Below are 10,437 nucleotides of genomic sequence, written 5' to 3' on the forward strand. Positions count from 1 at the left end.
CCACCATGCCCAGCTAATTTTTTGTATTTTTAGTAGAGATGGGGTTTCACTATGTTGACCAGAATGGTCTCGATCTCTTGACCTCGTGATCCACCCGCCTCGGCCTCCCACAGTGCTGGGATTACAGGCTTGAGCCACCGCGCCCGGCCTCACCACTGTTATTCAACACAGTACCAGAAGTCCTAGCTGGAGCAATCAGACAAGAGAAAGATAAAAAGGGCATCCAAATTGGAAAGGAAGGAGTCAAATTATTTTTGTTTGCAGATGATATGATCTCATATTTGGAAAAACCTAGACTCCACCAGAAAGCTATTAGAACTGATACATATTCAGTAAAGTTACAGGATACAAAATCAACCTACAAAAATCTAGCATTTCTATATGCCAACACCAAACAATCTGAAAAAGAAATCAAGAAAGTAATCCCATTTACAATAGCTACAAATAAATACGGGTGAAAAATTTCATGTTTAAGAAAAAAAAAACTAAATACCTAGAAATTAACCAAAGACGAAAGATCTCCACAATGAAAACTAAAACACTGAAGCAAGAAACAGAAGAAGACACAAAAAATGGAAAGATATTCCATATTCACGGGCTGGAAAACTCAATATTGTTAAAATGTCCATTCTCCCCTAAGCAATCTACAGATTTCATGCAATCCCTATCAAAATACCAATAACATTCCTCAAAAAAGTAGAAAAAGCAATCCTAGGTCACAAGTGGTGACTCATGCCTATAATCCCAGCGTTTTGGGAAGCCAAAATAGGCAGATCACTTGATGTCAGGAGTTTGTGACCAGCCTGGCCAACATGGTAAGACCCCATCTCTACTAAAAATATAAAAATTAGCCAGGTGAGGTGGCGGGTGCCAGTAATCCCAGTTACACTGGAGGCTGAGGCACGAGAATTGCTTGAACCTGGGAGTCAGAGGTTGCAGTAAGCTGAGATTGTGCCACTGCACTATACCTGGGCAACAGAGCAAGACTGTCTCAAAAAGAGAACAGGAGGGGGAAAAAAGAAAAATCCTAAAATTTACATGGAACCACAAAAGGCCCAGAATAGCCAAAGCTATCTTAGGGAAAAAGAACAAAACAAGAATTTCATCACCTGACTTCCAATTATACTACAGTTATAGTAACCAAAACGGCATGATACTGGCATAAAAACAAACACATAGACCAGTGGAACAGAATAAAGAACGCAGAAATAAATCCATACATCTACAGTGAACTCACTTTAGACAAAGGTCCCAAGAACATACAATGGGGAAAGGATAATCTCTTCAATCAATGGTGCTGGGAAAACTGAATATCTTTATGCAGAAGAATGAAGCTTGACCTCCTATCTCTTGCCATTTAAAAAAATCAAATGAAAATGGATTAAAAAACTTAAATCTAAGACCTCAAACTATGAAACTTAACGAAAACACTGGGGAACCTCTCCAGAACATTGGAGTGGACAAGGATTTCTTGAGTAACACCCCACAAGCACAAACGGACAAATAGGATCACATCAAGTTAAAAACCTTCTGCATAGCAAAGGAAACAATCAACGAGACAAGAGACAATCACAGAATGGGATAAAATATTTGCAAACTACCCATCTGGCAAGGGATTAATACCCCAAATACATAAGGAGCTCACACAACTCTATAGGAAAAAAAAAAAAAATCTAATAATCCAATCAAAAATGGGCAAAAGATCTGAATAGATATTTCTCAAAAGAAGACATACAAATCGCAAACAGGTATATGAAAAGCTGCTCATCAGAGAAAATGCAAATCAAAACTACAATGAGATATAATCTCAACCCAGTCAAAATGCCTTTTATCCAAAGACAGGCAATAACAAATGCTGCCAAGGATGTGGAGAAAGGGGAACCCTCGTAGATGGTTGGTGGGAATGTAAATTAGAACAGTTTGAGGTTCCTCAACAACTAAAAATAGAGGTATCATATGATCCAGTGATCCCACTCCTAGGTATACACCCAAAATAAAGGAAATCAGTACATCAAACCAATGTCTACACTTCCATGTTTATTACGGCACTATTCGCAATAGCCAAGATTTGGAAGCAACCTAAGTGTCCATCAACAGATGAGTGGATAAAGAAAATGTGGTACTTATACATAATTCAGCCACAAAAATAATGAGATACTGTTGTTTGCAACACCATGGATGGAACTAGAAGTCATTACATTAAATGAAATAAGCCAGACACAGAAAGACAAACTTCACATGTTTTCACTTATTTGTGGAAACTAAAAATTAAAGCAATTGAACTCATGAACATAGCAGAAGGATAGTTACTAGAGGCTGAGAAGGGTAGGAGGTAGGATGGGGGAGAGTGGGGATGGTTAATGGGTACAAAAAAAAAGAATGAATAAGACTAGCACAATAGGCGACTCACAGTAAAAAAATCACTGGTACGTTTTAAAATAATTAAGAGTATATAGGACAAAAATGAGTATTGGATAACTAAAGCAAAAAATAAAAAAATAAAAAATAATTAAGAATATAACTGGATTGTTTGTAACACAAAGGATAAATGCTGAGGGGATGGATACCTCATCTTTCATGATGTGATTATTACACATTGCATACCTTTATCAAAATATCTCATGTGACCCATAAATACATACATATGCTATGTATCCACAAAAATTAACAACTAAAATAAACTGGATTGGGCACAGTGGCTCATGCCTGTAATCCCAACACTTTGAGAGGCCAAGGTGGGCAGATTCTTTGAGCCCAGGAGTTCAAGACCAGCATGGGCAACATACCAAAACTCCACCTCTACAAAAAAATATAAAAATTAGCTGGGTGTGGTGGCATGGACCTGTAGTCCCAGCAACTCAGGAAGCTGAGATGGGAGGGTGGCTTGAGCCTGGGAGGCGGAAGTTGCAGGGAGCCAAGATAGCGCCACTATACTCCAGCCTGGGCGACAAAGCCAGCCCTGTCTCAAATAAATAAATAGATTGAAAAAAAAACTTTGTTGTGAGACAAAAAAGGTTTTTTTTTGTAGACAACACTTATATCTTTACAAAAAATACAAAAATTAGCCACGCATGGTAGCCCACGCCTATAGTCCCAACTACTTGGGAGGCTCAGTAGGCTAAAGCAGGAGGATCCCTTGACTCCAGGAAGTTGAGGCTATAGTGAGCATTGATCAGACCACTGCACTCCAACCTGGAAGACAAAGTGAGACTTTCCATACATTTTGTAACAGAAAATGTTAGGAGTAAGATGACGTGTGTGGTATCACTTCTTACACTCCAAGTCACTAAGCTTGCTTCTTTCACAGTACCTACTACTAACATCTAATTTTTTATAAAAGCAATTTATGCTCCTTGCTTGTTAGCACAGATATCTTTTCAAAGTTTTTATAAGGTAAGTGGCTTATAAAATTTTATCTTAAAAAAAAAAAACAAAAACCCACTAGACTATTACGGAGGTTTAAGATCAAACATACTTGGCCAGGAGTGATGGTTCATGCTTGTAATATCAGCACTCTGGGAGGCCGAGGTGGGTGGATCACCTCAGGTCAAGAGTTTGAGACCAGCCTGGCCAACATGGCAAAAACCCATCTCTACTAAAAATACAAAAATTAGCCAGGCGTGGTGGCATGCACCTGTAGTCCCAGCTACTCAGGAGGCTGAGGCAAGAGAATCACTTGAACCCGGGAGGTAGAGATTGCAGTGAGCCAAGATCACACACTGCACTCCAGCCTGGATGACAGAGTGAGACTGTGTCCCTCTGCCACCAAAAAAAAAAAAAAGGATCAAATATACTGTGCTACCATTTTGAAAAAGGTGAGAAATTAATAAAAGGTTAGTCCTATTAGAAATTCTGTTATAATGTTATGACAATCAACGAAAGTATAATAGCAGCAGGCATATTCTGTGATTTTAAAAATTCTTTCTCAAATTAGAAACTATACATATGCTATATATATGACTCACAAAACAACAAATCTAGGTAAGTTGATTTTATGCTACAGCATATTTGTTTTTCTGATTTCAAAATGTTATTTATTAAGCAGGGTGTCATTCTATAACCATTTTCTAAACATTTCCCCAAATCCTTACCAAAACAAAGCTCTCTTAAATTCTTTCTCCATTATACTTCTTTTCAACTCCTCCCTGAGTAACACATATTTAGTGGGAATAAAGTTTTTATTTCAGCTGCGGGCAGTGGCTCATGCCTGTAATCCCAGCACTTTGGGAGGCCAAGACGGGCGGATCACTTGAGGTCAGGAGTTCGAGACCAACCTGACCAACATGGTAAAACCCCGTCTCTACTAAAAATACAAAAATTAGCCAGGCGTGGTGGCACTCACCTGTAATCCCAGCTCCTCAGGTCTGAGGTGGGAGAATCGCTTGAACTCAGGAGGCAGAGGTTGTAGTGAGCTGATATAGCACCAATGCACTCCAGCCTGGGCGACAGAGCAAGACTCCACCTCAAAAGAATATAAAATTACTCTGTATTTAAAAGCAACATTATAACCTCACATCTAAAAGACCCATGGAAGAGTGAAAAACATTTGTTGAAAGTGTACTTTCTGTATACTATTTTAAGTTGCTTTGTTCTATAAAAAGGTGGTACTATTTGATACATTCCACAACAGCAACCAAAATTTATTTTGAGTTTACAGTCTGCAACAAAAAATATCATACTAACATTCAAGTTTAATTGGCACAGACACATCTGCTATGTTGAACAGAAACAAAGACTCATACATGGGGAATGACAGTTCTGAGTTTTTCTCTTTCCAGCAAATATGCTCCATTAGCAATTATGCTTTTTTACTATAGAGTTTCTCTGGGGTCGCTGCCATGTTACCTCTTATCAAAAAAGTTAACACTGAGGAACCTGTGCCTGCGTGCAATCTCAGCAGATTTGCACTTATTGTTGGGTTACTTTTTTTTTTTTTTAATGCACATTTTTAAACATATACCTAAGGCCAGAGAGAACAAAGGATGTACTCAGTACCGAGCTTCAACAATTATCAATGGTTTACTATTCTTGTTTTATCTACTCTCCTCCCAATTTTTTAAGACAGGGAGCTGGCCTTGAGCGGGCCTTGAATATTTTAAAACAAATCTTAAACATGATTAGATGAAAATTTCTGGCTAGCAAACTAAAAAGGTGTTGTTGTTAAGACAGAGCCTCGCTGTTGCCCAGGCAGGAATGCAGTGACACAATCTTGGCTCACTGCAACCTCCACCTCCTGAGTTCAAGTGATTCTCCTGCCTCAGCCTCCAGAGTATTCAGGACTACAGATGCACACCACCACACCTGACTAATTGTATTTTTATTAGAGATGCGGTTTCACCATACTGGTCAGGCTGGTCTTGAATTCCTGGCCTCATGATCTGCCCGCCTCAGCTTCCCAAAGTGCTGGGATGACAGGCGTGAGCCACTGTGCCTGGGCTCAAACTAAAAAGTTTTTTTTTTTCTTCTTTTTTTTTGAGACAGAGTTTCACTCTTGTTGTCCAGGCTGGAGTGCAATGACGCATCTTGGCTCACTGCTACCTCCACCTCCCGGGTTCAAGCGATTCTCCTGCCTCAGCCTCCCAATTAGCTGGGATTACAGGCACCCGCCCCCATGCCCGGTTAAATTTTTGTGTTTTTAGTAGAGGTGGGGTTTTACCATGTTGGCCAGGCTGGTCTCAAACTCCTGACCTCAGGTGATCCACCCACCTCAGCCTCCCAAAGTACTGGGATTACAGGAGTGAACCACCAAGCCCGGCCTCTAAAAAGTTTTAAAGGTACTTGTCTTCTTTCACTTAAAACTTAAGATATTAAAAATATTAAGATATTAAACAACATCTAATATAGTTCAAATTAGAATCCAGCTGGGCACAGTGACACACACTTCTAATCCCAGTGCTTTGGGAGGCTAAGGCAGGGGGATCACTTGAGCCTAGAAGTTTGAGACCAGCCTAGGCAATAAAGTAAAACTCCACCTCTACAAAAAAAAATTTTTAATTAGTCAGACTTACATAGGCAGAATATGTATTTAAAAAAAGAAAAAGAAAAAAAAGAATTAAAAAAGAAAAAGAAAAAAAAATATTAGCCAGACATGGTGGCGTATACCTGCAGCCCCCACTATTTGGAAGACTGAGGTATAGGATCACCTGAGCCCAGGTCAAGGCCGCAGTGAGCTGTGATTATTCTACTGCACAGCAGTTTGGGCAACACCTGTCTCAAAAAATAAGGGAGTTAAGCAACTCTCTCACCAGTAGAACCCAGAGTAACTGATTCTAAGACCAGGTTCTTTTCCTCACAAGACATACTGTCACTTTAAAAATCTGATTACATCACAAGACCTCTTGGACTTCTGAACCTAGTTCAATTAACAAGTAAATGTTTAGATCATACTCATTTTGTCAAACAACAAGAAGAAATAAATGAATTTCCTGTATAACTTTTCTTATAACTCATGAGAACCTGACATTTTCTCAAATGTTGTATTATATACTGGAGCAGAATCTGTAAATTAATCAAACCTCTTCCTCCTTTGGGTATAAGGACACACCTTTCAGCAAGTGTGACTTCAAGGAAGCCAATTTAATTAATCAATGGTTATATATTTTTCTAAGGTCAGGATTACAGTCCCCATATGCAGAGAATGTATTATTGGGTACAGCCAAAAACTGACCCTTTTAACTTAGAATCAATAAAAACAGTACTAAAAGCCAACTTTTTTTTTTTTTTCTCCTCTAGAGGCTGGGTCTTGCTTTGTCAACCCAGGCTTGAAGTGCAAAGTGGAACGATCATAGCTCACAGCAGCCTTGAACTTCTGAGCTCAAGTGATCCTCCTGCCTTAGCCTCTTGAGAGCAGGTGGGGCTACAGGCAAGTGATACTGCACCTGGCTAATTCTTTTAAAATTCTTGTAGAGACATGAAGTCTTACTTTGCTGCACACGCTGTTTTTGAACTCCTGGCCTCAGCTGATCCTCCCTAGTTGATCTCCCAAAGTGCTGGGATTACAGGCATGAGCCACCATGCCTTGCCAAGTTAATTTTTAAATTTTGACTTTCTTAGTAAGAAAGTTCAGAAATAAGAGACAAAATGTATCATCTGCCCCTATCAGCAATGATAACCAAGTCTTCTTGTTACCGTAAAAAGGCACTTTTTCCTTAATTCTAAGGAATCCTGTTTTCTTAAAAAAATTGTACACAAAACTTAAGATTACAATGTTTAAAATTATTCTGAGCCAAATATTATTTTAATTATAATATCTATATAGCTCTAATTTTCTATTCTTTAGAAAATTATTACTTTCTTTGGTCCTATGGGTTTCCATAAAAGGCCATTCTTTTTTTTTGTTTAATGTGACTATTTCTTTTTTAATTTTTAAGTTCCAGGGTACAGGTGCAGGATGTACAAGTTTGTTACATAGGTAAACATGTGCCATAGTGGTTTGCTGCACCTATCAACCCATCACCTAGGTATTAAGCCCAGCATGCATTAGCTGTATTTTTCCTAATGCTCTCTCCCCTGACCCCAACCCCAACCCCCAACAGACCCCAGTGTGTGTTGTTCCCCTCCCTGTGTCCTTGTGTTCTCATTGTTCAGCTTCCACTTGTAAGTGAGAACATGTGGTGTTTGGTATTCTGTTCCTGCGTTAGTTTACTGAGGATAATGGCTTCCAGATCCATCCATGTCCCGGCAAAGGACATGATCTCATTCCTTTTTTATGGCTGCACAGTATTCCATGTTGCCACATTTTCTTTATTTAGTCTATCACTGATGGGCATTTGGGTTGATTCCATGTCTTTGCTATTGGCAGATAGTGCTTCAATGAACATACACATGCATGTATCTTTGTAATAGAATTATTTATATTCCTTAGGGTATATACCCAGTAACGGGACTGTTGGGTCAAATGGTATTTCTGGTTCTAGATCTCTGAGGAAGCCTAACAGGTCACTCTTAATTTTCAAAAGAGAAATGACATCCGGGAATCTCAGAGGCTCTGCAGAACAATATAAAGAAACCTAACGTTTGCTAGGCTTGAGGTCCGAAGTTCAAGACCAGTCTGGGCAACATAGTAAGACCCTATCTCTATTCTATTTAAAATAAAAAATAAAAATAAAAAACAAGAAAAGAAACCCATTATTTACATAATGAAGTGATTCTAGGTATTTCAGTGAGGTCTGTTTTCTTAACAAAATAGAGAGTGAAATGTAAAAATACTGCCAAACTGATGATATTTCTTCAAGAATACTACCAGATAAGTAAATTGGCAATATGCATTAAAAAAAGAAATATGCAGCCAGGTGCGGTGGCTCACGCCTGTAATCCTAGCACTTTGGGAGGCCGAGGTGGGTGGATCGCCTGAGGTCAGGAGTTCAAGACCAGCATGGCCAACATGGTGAAACCCCATTTAAAAAAAAAAAAAAGAAAGAAAGAAATATGCATGTTTCTTGACCCAGCAGTTTCCTTAGAAATGTGACCTAAAGGAATTATTAAAAATGTGTGCAAAGATTTTTCCACTAGGACGTTCTCCTCAATGCTGCTTATAATAACAAAAAATTTGGCCGGGCACGGTGGCTCACACCTGTAATCCCAGCACTTTGGGAGGCTGAGACAGGCGGATTACCTGAGGTCAGGAGTTCGAGACCAGCCTGACCAATATGGTGAAATCCTGTCTTTAAAAAAAAAGAAAAAAGAAAAAAAGAAAAGGGTTAGCTGTGTTTTCTTTCTGACCTTGAGTCTATTACCACTTCGAAATTTTTTAAGAATTTTACAAGGGGAAAAAAAAGGGAAGAAAAAAGAGATACTCTTAGTTCTGCTGCTGTCTTCCTTTTTTACTGTTCTATTCTCCACATCTTTAAAAAATACTTAGTAATTTTTCCCCTAAAATGTTGTAAATGTGCTTACTGACACAATCTTACTGTTAGAGCATCCATGAACTATCCTTGGCCCTCTTCCTCTTATCTACCCACATTCTCTCCCTTGGTGATCTTATCTAAACTCAAGGATTTAAAAATATTGCCTCCATAATGTATAATTCCAGCTCAGTCTTTTCTCTTAACTCCAGACTCATAAGTCTAACTGCCTACTTGATCAGAACATCTTATAGGTGTCTCAAACTCAGAACGTCTAAAAATGAATTCCTGAGCTATGCCAACCCTCCTCCAACCTATGCAACCCATAGTGTTCTCCAGTTAAGTTGATGGTAATTCCATTTTCCTTCAACTTGCTGAGGTTTAAAACCTTTAGAGTCATCTTTGATTCATCCCCTTTCTCTTACACCCCACCTTCTGGTAACAAAATCCTATTGTTTCAATCTTCCAAATACATCCAGAAATTGACTACATCTCATTACCTCCACTGCTACATGATCTGAGCCACCATCATCTCTTACTTAAATTACTGTAGGCTTCCCAACCTGCTTCTACCCTTGAACCTCCCCACATACAGACACACAATTTAGTCTTAATAGAGCTAGCTGCCAGAATGGTCCTTTTAAAACTAAGTCAGAGATCTCTCTATCCAGTACAAATCTGGCAATGGCTCCCCCAGCTCTCTTAGAGTAAAAACTAACATCCTTGCAACAACATAAGGCCTTTCATGATGGGTCCTCCTGTGGCCTCCCCTTCTATTATCCGTTCCTCTGGTTCACTCCTCCAGGCTCCTTAGGGTAGATACCTATCCCAAACACCTACTTGGCTAACTCCCTTACTTTCTTAAGTCTTTGTTCAAAGATCACTTCTCAGTGAGGGCTACCCTGAACTTGCCTTGTTTAATATTGCAACCAGCTCCTTTACCACCAAAAAGAGAGGGTAATAAACTACGCTTAGTGAACTCATCTCACCTAGCAGAGACTGTGGAAGAAAGTACTAAGATCAGAGGGAGTATTCTCACAAGGAAATGGAACAGGAGATTAGTTGGAACCTTTGTCAAGATCTCAACTATGTTCAGGGATTTCAGGGAACTCTATATGTAAGGGATGAAGAAAAGAGGACATCAGTTACCAAAAAAGATCTATACTCAGGCTCTGTCCGAGTCACAGATACACAGCTGCACCATGCTCATGTAAGCATCTCAAGGGGGAAAAGCCCACATTGAAAGCACAGCAAAACATCTCCTTATCCACACATCACAAAAGAGAAACAGCAAGAAAATATATCCCAGTTCATGCAAAGCATATGCAAATAAATTCAAAAATAATTTCTTAGGCCAAGCATGGTGGCACACACCTATAATTCCAGCTGCTTGAGAGGATAAGGAGAAAGGATCACCTGAGCCCGAAAGTTTGAGACTAGCCTGGGTAACATAGTGAGACTCTGTCTCAAAAATAGTAACAACAACAATAATTTATGCTCCACATGCCTGAAACAGTTTGTCTCTAGAAAAAGGGGCTTACTTGAGACTTGATGCTATACATACATATATATATATATATATATATATATATAT

General features: G+C 39.1%; 1 protein-coding gene across 2 annotated transcripts in view; it reads right to left on the reverse strand.

The window, feature by feature from the left end:
• Window positions 1–10,437, reverse strand: part of DENND5B (DENN domain containing 5B) — a 191,112-nt gene that overhangs the window by 155,041 nt on the left and 25,634 nt on the right. The window lies entirely within an intron of this gene.

Source organism: Cebus imitator, unplaced genomic scaffold (assembly GCF_001604975.1).
Source record: "Cebus imitator isolate Cc_AM_T3 unplaced genomic scaffold, Cebus_imitator-1.0 Scaffold76, whole genome shotgun sequence".
NCBI lineage: Eukaryota > Metazoa > Chordata > Mammalia > Primates > Cebidae > Cebus > Cebus imitator.